This window comes from Gouania willdenowi, unplaced genomic scaffold, assembly GCF_900634775.1.
Source record: "Gouania willdenowi unplaced genomic scaffold, fGouWil2.1 scaffold_296_arrow_ctg1, whole genome shotgun sequence".
Classification (NCBI taxonomy): Eukaryota; Metazoa; Chordata; class Actinopteri; order Blenniiformes; family Gobiesocidae; genus Gouania; species Gouania willdenowi.
Genome location: NW_021145056.1, coordinates 684,461 through 698,946, shown reverse-complemented (window position 1 = coordinate 698,946; position 14,486 = coordinate 684,461).

Here is a 14,486-nt window from a genome sequence, read left to right as displayed (position 1 = left end):
ACACAATCAGAAGGAGGTCATCAGTTAGACAGGTTACCATTTAAAGCACAACTTGTCTGTTTGCTCCTTTTCAGCAAACCAATCTGAGCTTCTCCTCATATTTTCTCCTCATTATTTAATAATATGTAAATAATCTTCAAATCCCTTCATTTGATCAGAGACAAGTGCTAATGTCCATTCTGCCACTGAGCTGTGGAGGCAGTGATGCTTTGGTCAATGTTCTGCTGGTAAACTTTGGTTGCTGACGTCCATGTGGATGTTCTATTGAAGTTGATCTCCTACTGAAACCTAATGCTATGTCTGATCCATCTTTAACAGCCACTGTTCTTTCTAGGAACACATTTAGAAACAAATGTTTGTTTGGTTCCTTCTCTGTGTTTAATCTCTAACTGTTCTACAGGACTCTGGAAGCCAGAACAAAGTGACACCTCAACGTTCTCAGGACCATGAAGCTCAGCCACAACAAAGAAACAAATCTAAGAGAAAAACTTCAGAGCAAAGAGTTCAACAGCAGAGCCAAGCTGGAGTTAAAGCTAAACATACATGTGACCAGTGTGGGAAGGACTTTAGCTGTAAATCATCCCTCACTAGACATCAAAGAATCCATTCTGGATCAAAGCCATTTAACTGTGACCAGTGTGGAAAAGCTTTTAACCACAGTTCTAACTTAATAAGACACAAAGTCGTTCATACTGGAGTTAAAAAATTTGAATGTGATGAGTGTGGAAAGAGTTTTAGTCAATCTGGATCCCTCAGTCTACATGTCCTCATTCATCGTGGAACCAAAGCTCACAGATGTGAACAGTGTGGAAAGACTTTCACACAAAGATCATCTTTAACGCTGCACATGAAGACTCACTCTAGAACCTTGTTGTTTCGCTGTGACCACTGTGGGAAAATATATAAACACAAACAAACCTTCACTGAACACCTGAGATCTCACACTGGACATGAAGTGTGTCCCTGTGACCAGTGTGACAAAGTTTTTACAACATATCAACAGTTAAAACATCACCAAATCAGCCACTCATCAGAAAGACCTCATAAATGTGACACATGTGGAAAATCTTACAAGAGGAAATATAACCTGAATCGACACCAACAAGTTCATGAGAAGAATGTTTTCAGATGTGACGATTGTGGGAAGACCTTCAGCACTTCATCTGTTCTCCACTCACATCTCTGTGTGGATGGAGACATGGAGCAGGAATCATCTTCAGATCCCAGACGACACCTTCTGGTTCCAGTGTTGGACTGAAGAACCCAGAGATCAGGCTGCACAGGATTCCAACATAAACCTGCTGTCAGCTGGAAAATGGACACCAACAGTTCAGGAAGTTGTTGATCTGGTCTGGTTAAATAAATAAATGTGACACATTGATTCCAGTGCTCATTGTTTTTTTTTTACACTGTGATTTTCTTCATTTGAATCATCACTGAAAGAATACAAATATCAGGCAATTTAAAAGAAAGTATCAAGAAAATCTCTTTATGTTGTGTGACAATTTTGAAAGTATGTGATATTGTTATTGTGTGTATTTAATCAAAATCATGAAGCTCAAATGGTAGAGCGCTAGCTGCACAATTGGACAATTTTTACACTCCCTCACACAAAGGAAAAGATGCAAAAAGCAATAGTGAAATATCATAGACAGTGTCACCTGTACCTCTATATAGATATTTCTGGTGTATTTTAACAGAGTCACTAGACGTGCTCCTTGCTGTGAGCTGGACTCAAACCCACAACCTGCTGCCAACACAAAGCCTGGGTCACACACACTCACACAGCAGGATAATAATAAGATTATTATACCTGTGTAAGTGAGAGGTTCCCACATCCTCCAACTGTGTTTTCTCACTGTAACATATCAGGAAAATGTGTTTTTATTTTACATTATCAACTACATTATAATTGTTATGTATTTGTTTGAGATGTGCTCTTGTATTAATATGTACTTTAAGATTAAAAGTGACAGTTAATGTAGTCTATCATCAAATATCTTTATTTGCTCTGGTTTGCAAACTGGACATTTCAAAAGGGCAGACAGTAAAAAAAAATACAAATAAAAATAATAACAGAAAATACTTATGTAAGAACTTTTAGAAAATAAAAAACAGTAATATTTATTGAATTATGTCGATCAAAGTGTAATAAATGCAGTTTTTTAAAAAGGAAAATAATTCACTATAATGTACATTATACTGTTGTCATGTTTTTGCTCACCTTCAAAAATTAGAATTAAAAAAATTAACTTAGACTTTAAACATATTAGAAAAAAGACAATTTAAGAATTACATTTTTCATGTTTTTTATTGTGTAATGTCCCTTCATGCACCAATATCTTTCCTCTTTCTCACTGTACTGTGTACAGGACCATGTGTGTGTAAATATCTACTATTGTTTATTACCCTGTTTATTTATCTACTGCTGCTGAAACACTGTAAATTTCCTCTTTGTAGGACAAATAAAGGTTATATTGTTGTATCCTAAATGTAACGCTTAATGATAAATTAAAAATAAACAGGTACACATAGTCATTTACTTGGGCAAACAATGCAAAAAAATCCTCAAAACTATTTACACATCTTAACTACAACTGTTAGTGTATAGAGTTACTGTTACTTTAACAGATGTCTTCATGTGTTAAACTTCAAATACACTGGTGTGTGTGTGTGTCCCTCTTTTCCAGCAGCATTTAAAGAAAAAACTGCAAACAGGGTCGATATAAAATATAAACACAGAAAGAAGAGAGAATATACAATTATTATTTTCAAAACTCATTTTATTACACATTTTTGGCATTCAATTAACAAAGTTTTCCACACTTCGTACATACAGTAATTATGTACAAAAAACAGGATCAGGGATAAAGCAAAACAAAAGAAAAATGACAATAACAGTATCAAAAATAGTAATAGTAGGAATAATAGTAACAATAGTGTTAAACAGATAATCAAGAGAATATATAAACATTTACAAAATTGGTTGAACAGGAAGTCGTGTGAGGAAAGAAGACGAGTCTATGTTTGAAATAAAGTTTTTTAAACATTTCACAGGAATGTGAAAAGAAACCAGAGATTCCAGAGAAAACCCTGATAAAATCTAAAACATTGCATAGTGATCTTTTTAACATCAAGTCCACAAAGTTCCATGTTGGTTTGTATTCTGTTGCCCCTAACAACAGCACGGATCGTTTGGTTCTACTGATCCTGACGCGTCACCGTACCCCAACCATCATCATCGTAGTTTTCTGATGCTTGTTTCAGTTTAAAATGTTGGTCTACAGAAGATTTAGATGAAGAATTGTGAGCCTGTTTCTCTGTGCAGTCTTCATCACATGATGCTGGTTCTGTGTTAGCACGTCTCCTGGGTCGGCGGTTGGTTGGGTCAGGTCCTGACCTGGGACCTTTGAGTCATCATTCTCTGTGTCCGCTTTCCATCGTTTCTTTAATTCTGCTGTAACTGCAGCATTAAGTCTGATTACTTCAGCAGAAACAAGTGTAAATTTGACCAAATAATCAGTCATTGATGAGTCTGACAAAGCTAGAGAGGAAATGTTTTTAGTTTCCACATCTGTATCATCAGCTAAAAGTTGGACTTGCTCTATCTTGTGCCTCTGGATGAGCTCTGAGATCTAAGTGTGTGCAGAGAACATGTTATACTGAGCTGATGACATCATCAATATCAAAGCCACGTTCATTCCTGGCGTGGTGTGTGGCGTCCACAGTGCTAGGTGTAACCATGTGAACTAGAAGCCCACTTCCTGTCATAGTTTTATTGTGATGGGCACGCTCTGCCTTTAAGCTCCTTTGCCCCTCCTCCTCACTCTTGATTGCTCAGCTGCTGCTGCTGCTATGGCTGCTCTCACTGTGGTGTCGACCTGGTTGGCTTTTTGATTAAAAATAATCAGTTAAACAAACCTTCCATCAAAAATAACCTGACAAATATCTTCATCTATAACCCCACCATCTCCCCACTCATCGGTGAGTCGATCCACGTTGTATTTTTATGCATTTTGTGTATTTGTGTCGTGCCAGACTCCATTGAGATTCCTGCTAAAATAAGCTAGTATTAGCTCTGAAACACACATGGTCAGTCTGACCATTTGCACTTTTTATTTAAATAATCATTTTACCTTCTAAGTTATAACCAAAGCTGAATTGTTTTTTAGACAGTATTATATTAAGATAATAATTTGCTTTTTGTAGTTTTGACCGGTTTTGACAATATCTGTTACTTTTTGAAATAAATGCCTAAGCGGCTATGTGGTTTTGAATAGGCTTTGACCTTTTGAATGAATTATTTAAAGAATATGTTGAAGACATGCATGTTTATGATATGACTTAGCATTACAGCTAATGATTTTGATTTAAAAGTGCACTATTTCTTTTTGAACTGTGAATGTATATAATGAAGCTTCAAATTCGATTGATATGGATTTTTCTGCTGTGATTTATAGAATGTATTTATAACTGTTTATTTATTTCACAATGACTAATTATTTAAGGGTGCTAAGGTTATTTTTTTTTCTTCTTCAAAAGGTATTTGAGCTAATTTTATTAGCTTTTTGACTAATTGTTGTTGGCTGTTACGTCCTCTTTTGTCTAGGAGCGACGAAGTAACATAACACCGATGTTAAAGGGTATACCAAGACAATTTATTATACAGTTTTAACAAAGGGAGCAAAGACAAACTTAAAGCGTCACCTATAAAGAGGGAGTTTAACAAAGGGAGCAAGGACAAACTTGTACAGCTAACAAACAAAACAGAACCTAATTGAATCCTACAATGCAACAACCTAGTAATTCTAAAACACAACAGAACTGAATCCAACACAGTCTTCTAATCTAATGGCTAGCGAAAAAGGCAAATCACAGGCAGAGTCGAAGTGGGGCAACCTGCTAGTCAAATTTCCCCTGAGCCAATTTTCCAGCGATCCTTTTAGCTGTGGAGACTGATGAGGAGTGATTGCTGATTAGCTCCCTGTGCAGGTGGAGGAAGAAGAAGACCAATCCTGTTGAAGGAGCAGCACAGGAGGATTTGCATACGAGAAGAGGAAGCCACCAATCGCAGACGAGTGCTGTCACAGTCTTTTTGCATTTTCCTCCCACACAGGAGCTGGGCCAACAGCAGGGTCGTAACATTGGCCTTGTTTTATAGGTCAGGTTTTTTTTTGTTAGTTCTGGATCACCTACCACTCTCAACCACTAGATGGCGAGCCACCACCCAACCACTGCTGCATCGCAGTAGGAATATCTGATCTTTTTGTTTCCTCGGACACTCTGACCTAATATCTGGATTATACCCTGGGGATTTTTTTGTTTGTTTGTTGTTCATTTATTTTTCCATGTGAAAGAACTTTGTGGAACCCTTCACATGTCAACTCTGTGAAATCAAACAAACTGAACTGAGACACATGTTATGCCCCAGTCTAGGAGCTCCAAGACGCAACATAAAAACGTAATCAAAATAAAACTCGGTCTCCAAAAACCACCGACAACGGGTTCCAAAAATTAACACAAATTAATTCCTGAACAAAAAAAAGGCCTGTACAACATACAATAAACAAGAGTATGATAAGAAATGGACTACATAAGAAGGAAAATAAAGTGCACTAGATATATACAGGTGACAAGCTTAACAAAACAAATAATAATCACTTTACAAATGGATTCGGAGACAGAGTTTTTCCTACGGACAAAGGAGATGCTGCTGCTGTCAAGGTTGGTGAACCCCGACTGACAGTTGCGCTGCCTTTTTGAAAGTGGTGACATCCTCCCCAGCCAATCCGGGCTGCCCACCACTCCTCCTGCTGGCACCCAATCCTGGGAAGCATCATCAAGCTGTTCCATTTGGGAAGACATCTCACTCTGTCACAGAACACACCCCAGGCAGCAACAAACAACCAGAGCACAAACTAAATACTAAATAATACGGCGAGGGCCGTAACAACACACCAAAGGAAACTAATTATGACTGCTGAATTCTGAAATAAGAAATGATTTTTTTGTTTTGTAATTGTATTTTTGTTATTGTTGTTTATTGTCTATATCTAATTATTAATAGCAACTAAATAATATATATAAAATTTATACTGACTCCAAATATCTTTAATATACTGTATATACTTACCTGAAATTATTTTGTGTCAATTATTCACACACTGGCTCAACAGGCGGACCTATTTCTGTTTACCTTTATTTGTATTCAGTTCCTGATCCCTTAGTGCGTTACATAGGGGAGGGGTGGGGGCTTGTCTGTTGGGGGGGGGGGGGGGGGGATCTTGGGGGAGCTAATTTCTTACTTGCTGTGGGGACTTTACTAAGATTGCAGTGCAAATCCGTACACACACACACACACACAAAATATATTTTAATTGTTAACTACATCTGTATTAGACATAATAATTGTAATTGACATAAAACTGGGGAACCATGTTACAGTTCTAAGTCAATTATTAGAACTCAATTACAATTCAATTAAGATCACAACGGCCACAGAATTTAGCATTTACGATTATGTCATAATTGTAATTAATTATCAATAATGCATACTTATCAATTATGTGATTACAATTATAATTGAGCCCAACCCTGTAGAGAATATTACTGTTGCATGCCTAGTATTAACACACAGGCATAAATGACAAGGAACATAAACAAATTAGTTTAAAAAGTTAAAACTATGACTCATTAATTCAGATTAAACGTAATGCATCACATCATTGCCGATCAATCGGATTAAACGTAATGTATCACATCATAGCAGATCAGATTAAATGTAATGCATCACATCATAGCAGATCAATCAGATTAAACGTAATGCATCACATCATAGCCAATCAATCAGATTAAACGTAATGTATCACATCATAGCAGATCAGATTAAATGTAATGCATGACATCATAGCAGATCAATCAGATTAAACGTAATGTACGGCACCAAAACAGCGTTGAATGGAGGTTTTTTTCCTCAGTTTTAGAGTTCATAAATGTATCTATACTTGATTTTTTATTTTTTATTTTTGAATTAATTGGTTTTATTTTATGTTATTAATAATTGTACATTCTTACAAAGCTTTTATACAGATGCCTTTGTGGAAAATAAATAAAGTTGTAATTGTGGTAGATTTGGTCTCTTCCTTTTTAAGTTTCTACATGAGATATTTATGTTTGCAAGGGACCCGTACCAAGATTTATTACCAAAAATAAACATTGTACTTGAGTACAATTTCAATCAAGTAACAGTAACTTCTTCTACTTTAGTAAATATATCAGCACTCTTTATACCTCAGTGTTTCACTTAGTGACCCGTGGAGTAGTGAGTAACGTACTTACTGTAAATAATCAGGCTGACAGACGAGTGATGAGAGATTCATGGAAAACAGAAAAAAATAAGAAACAGGAAGAAAAATTAGTGAAAAGAGATTTTGTGAATTTTGTAATTTCTTTCTATTTTTTGCAGATTTTTTTAAAATGATCATGATACTTGGAAATCTGACGGGAACATCCATCTTATGGCGACTCCTGCTGCACGCTCTGACTCTGTACCCATCAAGGTTATTTTCATCAGTCTGTTGATCGTATCTATAGCAACCAGGGGTGGAAAGAGAACAGAAAAAGTCTACTGAAGTAGAAGTACTGTTACTTTGATGACATTTTACTAAAGTAGAAGTAAAGTTACTGGTGTAAAAATCTATTCAAGTAAAAGTAAAAAGTTGATCATTTAAAATGTACTCAGAGTAAAAGTTCTCTCCCATGCAATAAAAAAGTACAAAAAATGTGTATAAAGATCAAACTAGGTTCTTCTTTATTATCATTATTATTAGAGAACACCATTTCAAAATAACGTGATGAGAACAAGACGTGGTGTGGCTAACCTGGATAAATAAAACAATTCAATGAGGTAAGTGTTAGTGTCAATACATCCAATGTGTCAGAGCATCCAATAAAACATTTTCTAGTAAGAAAACTATTCCTATCTTTAGGAATCTCTGAAAGCAAGAAATGCTGACAGTATGTTATATAAAGTCTATAAAACGTTCTAGGTGGAATGTCAAAAACTTAGTTTGTATCTATGCATTTAAAACAAACTAATGAACATCTTACATTGATTATGCATAAATTGTGCATAAACATCAAAGAAAACAAACAAAAAAAAAATGCTTCGTGAAATTATGAGAGGTAATAGTGCTTGTGTCAGTTCAGACTTTAACAACTAGCAGAATCATTCTTCAAGGGCCTCATTTATAAACGCTGCGTACATAAAAAAAAAAAAAAAAGAAAGCCACTTATAAGCAACGTTCAGGACTTATAAAAAAAAAACCTGGACAGCTCTGACCCTGCCATACGCACAAAATAATGAGAAACTGGAAACTCCGCCCCCAACAGGAGAAGGATGAAATTAATGACAGCTCTGTGAAAAAGATACATCTGTGTGAAAGGGTGACATGCGAGCGCCTACAAATACAGTTTTACAATAATAATAATAAATGTTATTAAAATCACATGATCATTGCGCCAAAACTGCAGATCAATTGGCTGCAACACCTGTAGCTGTTATAAAAAGGAACGCAGCACACAATGAGTAAAGACGCACAGTGGCTTATCAGGCACTGCTGGAGGACGAGGTGCACGGGAGACTCCAGAGGGAGAGGATCTACAGAGACCAGAGAGACCTATAGACAGGACCAGGACCCCCCCCTGTACTTTTTTTAAAGGGGACATATCATGCTAAATCCACTTTTTTAGCCCTTAAATGCATTTTGTTGTATATTTAGAGTGCTTAGAAGTACAGAAAAAAATCAAATTAGTCTCTTCAGGTGCTCCGTAGATATCTTTATATTCTGTTTTGGTCATATTTTTCAATCTGTTTCGATTTTTCTATTCTCTATTACGTTTTTTGAACTATTACATCACAGTATTTGCAGCGGAACTGCCAAATTAGGACATCAACTCCAGGTCCAACACTTCGAGCAATCCGCCATTTTTATTTCTCGCTTTTATTTTGTAGTCCAAGCTCAAGGATGCTGAAGTTACGAGAGGATAAGTCAAAATGTTGGGTTGTTGGATGTAGTAACCCACACGCTTCATTACAACCTTTTCAAAGTGTCTGGTTGAGTTTTATTTTTCACAGAAATGTACCCACATCTGTGGGTACGATCATTTTTGTGTGCGCGAAACACTTCAATGATGACCGCTTCGCCGGTATAAAGAAGAATTTGCCGAAAGACTTTGTCTGATTGAGGGTTCAATTCCTTCTATCTTTGGAGACGATGAACAGAGCACTTCGGTAAGCTGTAAATAACGCTAAAAAGTGATAAGACGTCCCTGTCATTGTTTTGTTAGCATTAGCAGTTGCACCGTCTTCATATGTTAGCACTGTGTGCTCGTTTTAGATCCTTGATGATATGGCCTACGTGATTTAATTTAAGTCTAAAGTTTTCATTAGTCATTTCATTTTGCCGTTTTTGTCTCCGAAAAGACTATTAAAATGCATTCTGTGACGTTAGCTTGGCACTAGCGTTAGCTCGGTGCTTGTGTTAGCTCACTTGTTAGGGTCCTGCAGGTTCATCATCTTCATTTTCATCTCGCTCCACCGGGTCAGACTCTGGCTGGAACATGTAAAGCTGGATGGACGAGTCTTCTGTTGTTGACATTTTGTAAATAACCTCTGAATAAAAAATTTATGCACCGCTACATAGCCGTATCTCTTCTATCAAACTACAAAAATGGCTGAGCAGGTGGAGTTAAACGAGTGTCACCTGAAGAGGGGGCGGGGTATGAAGTGTCTCATTTGCATTTAAAGAGACCGCACCAAAACAAGTTGCTCTCAGAAGCACATCAGAAAAGGGGTGGAGCTATAATAATGAGGAATTCAGACCCAAGCAGTGCAGTTCCGCTTTATATAGACCACAACTGTATGATTTATATGTAAAAAGGAAGGATTTAAAACCATGATATGTCCCCTTTAAGTTTGACACCTGTGCTTTAGATGCTTTAGAAAGCCTTTGATCAGTTATTGTATTTATGTATTTATATATTTAAGTGTAACTATTTATGAAGTGGGTCCTTTAATCTCAACTATTCATCCTTTATTTATTCATTAGATTGATTTAGAAAAGAAACTGTCAGGTTCTGTTTGTGTTTAGCACTTTTGTTCTGAGTCTTTGTTTATTCTGTGTTCTAGTTTAACTCTTGTCTGTGTTTCAGGTGTTCCTGCTTGTGGCTCCACCCCCCAGTGATGTCTGTGTGCTTGGTTGGTGATTGATTAGCTCCCTCATGTTTCCACACAGGTGTGGCCCATTCCCAATCAAGATTCCCTCACTATTTAGCTGTGTGCTTGGACACAGAATGAGTAAGTAAAGAGTGACATCATAGTTCATGTTTTATACAGTTAGGATTAGCTTGATGTGTGTTCATTACTGATATTTTATAATTTATTGTTAAATCTGGAAGTTTTGGATCTTTTCACAAAAAGTGAACGTCAATAGTAAAACATTTTAGTATTAATAATAATAATTGATGAGCTAAATTATCACTAGAGCCACTTTAAATGTTTCTATTTAGTATCAAAGTTACAGTTTGTACTAAAGTCTTCAAGCTGCAGCTGTTTAAGTTCAATTATTGTTGTTTTTATTTTGGTTAAGGTTATTAGTGCAATGCCTTTAATCTAATAATATTAATAATATGTATTTTTAACCTGTTACTAAGATATTTATTTAAATTAACTTTTGTTTACGTGTGTGTGTTTGTGCCTGGAACACACCGTCATTACTTCACTGGATAAAATATGTAGAACCAGTCCAACCTGAAGCTGCTCTCTCACACACACACACACACACACACACACACACACACACACTGTAGCAGAAGCTTTTCACATTAGAATGCACTCATAATAATGAGAAACAACACTTAAACATTGAAGCTCCGCCTTCATTTTCAGTCACTAATCTATCCGTTACATGACTTTGTATTCACACATTTTATAATAGAGGCAAACTCTATACCTATTTTTTTTTTAAACTTACATAAATAAACATTTCATGAGTAATATAGTTGTCTGTCATATTTTATTTGGCATTAGTAAATAATTATTCACAATTACAGATATTGTACATGATATGAGTGATGCCATGTGTAAGATCTGTAAAATTACATCAGATTTTATGTCAAATTTGAATATTAAAGAAATATGTTGAATTACCTTTAAAAACATATTAATATTGTAATATCATATTATGTTAGATACTTATAATTCTAAAAGTAAATATTTAAATTACTTCTGGTTACTGTTAAGTTACATTTATTACATTGTATTATGGAAAATGGTCATAAACCTGTAAAAAATACAGAAAATTGTATGTAAAATTACAGTTAAAATGTCATTAAAAACATAACATTAATGTAATCTTACATTATGGTTAATTAACTGTAATTTTAAACAGAAAACTTAAAATTACTGAAAATGTCTGTAAATCTACTAGCATTTCATTGTTTTAATGAAAAACTGAAAAAATCTGTGCAAAATTACAGAACATTTCCTGTAAATGTACTTTATTTTTGACAGTGTACCTCCTTTCCTATCCACTGTTACTTTAGCCCCAGAAGTGTTTAAGTGGTGGCCATGCTAAATACATTCATATGCACAGGTCAAACTGTTGAACTGAGAGGCAGTTGTTGAATTTCATAAAGTCTCACCTGGACCAACCTTGACCCATGAACACATACGACAAGTGAAGCCTGTTGCTATGGTGATAATGTCACATGATTACAGGGGGAGGTGCATTAAAGAAGACCATCAGCTCACACACTCACTGACTTTCCTATTGGTTTACTCATTAAAAAAACTACTTTCTAATTCATAATTTACCCAGAATGCATGTGTGTATGTGTGTGTGTGTGTGTGTGCGTGTGTGACAAACAGCATACGTTGATTCAACATTGATTAGACGTTGGCATGTCAATCATTAAAATTCAACCACAAAACAATATTGATTCAATGACATCTTTTCAACATTGGTAAATTGGCTAGAATTTGATGATTGTTTGATGGTTGATTCACCATCAATTGTCGACCTTAACCAAAAATCAACCTTTTTGACCATAATTCAACAGTAAACATATTTTGCTGTCTGGGCTTTTACCTTTAGGATCTTCACCTTCATGGGCTGCAGGCAGTTAAAGGGACCAGAGCGTCACTATGGATCAAATCCTGCAATGTCATTCTAAAGTGAAAAAAAGAGGTAGTTTAAGTTGTAAAAATTACAAGGTCATGATTAACCAACTACACAGTCATAAAATAAAGTCACATCAATGAACTGACAGCTCAGTGACTGGTTCACATTTTATATCACACATTTATAGAGACTTTTTTCTCTAAAATTAGTGTTTTGATCATGTTTGTTTTACAGATACAGAGTAGCCAGTATCAGTGCACAAAGTAACAATAGGTGCAGGCTCAGATATTTATATACTGTATTTTATATAGATTTATATTTGACAAAGTGAAAGTATAGAGTACAGTTTCTGAGATTGTGATAGAGTGAGACACTCTGAAGGGGATAATACTGGTCAGAGAGAAGGGCACGGAGAATATGTTACCAGTGTATTTATTATTGAAGTTGGTTAACAGGCAGGGATGATGGTGAGGGTACAAATAATTATGGGTATGTGTTTGGTTCTTTAAAGGACACAAATAATAAGATGACATTATTAATAATGTACAAATAATAATATGATTAATATCACCAATCATGTACAAATAATAATATTAACACCATTAATATTGTACAGATATATATAAATATATATTTCAAGAATATACATTGAATCAAACCACCAAAATATATCAACTCAGTCAAAAAACCCAAATAAGCAGCAAAACAGCCAATGTGCAGGTATGTAAAGGGTTAATGGATAATGAAAGGATTCTAGATGATTCAGTGGTTTTTGTCTCCCTCTAGTGGAGGCAGGCGCGACTGCACCACATGGACCAATCACCTGAAGTGCGCATGAGCAGAGAGTATTAATTACATCTAGGTTCGTCTGACGTGATGCAGAAGCTAAATGAAATCTAGCAGTACAAATAAAAGATGTGTAAACCTCAATATAACACACAGGAATACAGTTTACAAAGCTGAATAAAGTTAGCTACACATTTCACAGTTTACCACAGCTTATAACACAGTCACGTGACCTATTAAGACCTAAAATACACCCAAAAAATATTCTAACATGTACATAAGATACAGGAAAGCAAAGCAAGTGGGAGTAAACAATGTCTAAACAAGTCAGATGATAATATTAGAGTCTTAATAAACAATAAAACTTACTTTAACTTAGTCACACACACAGAGAGCCCTCATCCCTTAGAATGTAGTGTTAGTGTAACTGGCGTCAGACCTAGGGGAATCTGAGCGGTCACATGAGATACACAGGCTGAAGAGCACTGTGGACCTGTAGGTGAATGAAGAGAGAGAGACGTAGTTTTCACATCTTTATCGAGCCAGCGCCATTTTACTTCTCAGAATAACAAAACACATTTTCTTGAAGCGGTATCACACTTTGTAGACAAACATCATTTTCACTATAAAATAATAAATTAAACATAAATGACAATAAAAAAAATTACTTCAAATAATATTACAATTATAGCATATAGACAAATGCCTAAAATACTTTAACTAATAACCTTTCCCCTAACATACTACCAACATATATCTATTGTGGCTGACACAATATCCAACAAACACACTCTATACTGTTTAAACATAAAAACACTATTGAAACCACCTGAAGCTGCAACCTATTCATAAGGTTTCAGTCTCTAAGGGACCGTTTTAATATAACATTTAACACTGTACTGTAGTTTCATACACTTAACATTTGAAACATACTTCTATTAACATAGACAAACATTTTGAACATAGTCACAATAACATTATCAAGTCAAACACTATACATTCTAAAGCTTTTTTATAAGATACACTGACGGTACCTCGTGCTCTCCTTCCTTACTCTAATGGCGGTGGTAACGCTCAGCCATACACTATTAACTTTGAACAAAATATAAGTTTCTCCTAGTTCTAACTCTACCATACAACTTCACTAACCGGATTCCTAACCATTTCCTTTAAAGTATGGATTAGTAAAAGGCATACACTATTGTAAAACTGTACCTGTAGGTGAATGAAGAGAGAGAGAGACGTAGTTTTCACATCTTTATCGAGCCAGCGCCATTTTACTTCAGAGACGCGCTGATTTGGCCCAATCTCTTATTCTCTTTCTGCCCTACAAGCACGCGGTCGCCATCATCTGACCAAGCGGTGTAACTGCACACCATTAAAAGTCAAGAGTCATATTGTAGAAAATATTTTTTTAAAAATAGGGGGTGGTTGTTTTAAATAAAACTTATGTATTTTTGACTTCCTTACATTAGTACTGAGAATGGATGCACTCAGAAAGTAAATGACATAACAACC